Below are 1,656 nucleotides of genomic sequence, written 5' to 3' on the forward strand. Positions count from 1 at the left end.
AACAGAAAGCATGGCAGTGAGTCTCATCCCCGCCCCCGACATGTGCACAGGCACAGACACGCGCGCGCGCGCGCGCACACACACGTAGTTATCCTTGTTTGAGCTGTGATAGTCATTAGTACCTTCTACCCAATGTTTTTGGTTCTCCTCTTAGGCACCTGACAGATTTACATTTCCTAGCCCCACCCCCACTAGAAATTACGAGTGACTATGTGACTTGATTGGAGCAATGAAACATAAGCACTTCTCACACTTCTGCAAGAAAATTTCAAGAGCCAACAAGAGATTCCCTGCAGTATTTTCACCTCTGTCTCATTGACCAGATGGAAGTTTAATCCATCACAAGGGTCCCAGAGGAAGGCCCAGCCGATGAGTGATAAATATTCAGAGGGAGGAGTTTTTTATTTAAAAGAAGACAAACGTTTTGCTGTTTTAAACACTGAGCTGGGGAGCTACCTGTTAGCACAGCATCATCTGGCCTCTGCTCCCTGATGCAGGGTATGTTGCTTGGCCTCTCACCCGCCCTGGTCACATCTTCCCTGGGACTAAGGAGGAATGGGAGAAATAGGAAAGTTGGGGACAGACTCTGTATGCGCTCGGTGGCGACTGGTCAAAGACGGGAGATTGAAAATCAGATGTGACAACTGTCCCATGCCACCGGCACCCAGGTCCTCTCGTTTATGCTTCGTTTTTCCATGCAACGAACCCGAAATAAAAGCTATGCAATCCAGACCTGAGGGTTGTTCTAGTCTTTAAAAAAACAAGCACGAACCTGAGGAGGCTCCAGGGTGTCGGGGGGTGACAGGCATGAGAACAAGTGTCACCAGGCAAGTACAGTTGGAGACCCAAAGACAAAACACCAAGGGGAGCACCAGGCAAGAGCGGCCTTCTGCCTCAGGCAGCTGGACAGGGCTTTGTGGAGAAGACTAAGGGCGCCCCGGGCTCTGCAGACAGATAGATGGGTGACGTCCGGGTGAATACAGGGTAGGAATCCACCCGCATTCACAGGGTCTGGCCCCACCGGTGACTGCTCATGAGCCCAGGGCCCAGCCTCATCTGACAGGGCAGGCCTCTGGCCCCGGGAGGTCATTAGCTGGCCCCTGGTGCTGTGCTCGAAACCAGCCTGTCCCCAGGAACTTCACAAGTAGAATTGTTTTCAAGCTGGGCAACTAACGGGTTGTGCCCCAGACAAGCTTCAGTGACCAAATCAAACGGAGTCGATCTTAGCACGCCCCCCACAGAGGTGCTGATTGTCAGAGCCTCGGCTTTCAGTATTTTCAGGAGGCCTAAACACCAAGGAACAAGCCCACAGTCTGCAGGAGAAATGTAAGGATCACAGACCACCGCTGGACCGTGAGGTGTGAGATAAGGACGTTATGCAGAATCTCCCAGAACCTGGGGGAGAGCTTGCTGTGCAGAAACGATGCCACGAAGGTAGATGAGATAAGATAGGTGATGGGTATACAGGATAAATAGTGATTGATAGATTAATAGATGATCGGTAGATTAGACTGATAGATAAAAAGATAGGTAGATGGCAGATGATTGACAAATAGATCATTGATAGATTAGATATAGATAGATGATTGATAGATAGCCAGCCAGCCAAGCTGAGGGTACATAGCCCAAGATTTCTGGGGTCTCTTGGAGTGACCC

The sequence above is a fragment of the Callorhinus ursinus genome, unplaced genomic scaffold (genome assembly GCF_003265705.2).
Source record: "Callorhinus ursinus isolate GAN/ISIS: 27379988/994484 unplaced genomic scaffold, GSC_fseal_2.0 scaffold7, whole genome shotgun sequence".
Taxonomy (NCBI): domain Eukaryota; kingdom Metazoa; phylum Chordata; class Mammalia; order Carnivora; family Otariidae; genus Callorhinus; species Callorhinus ursinus.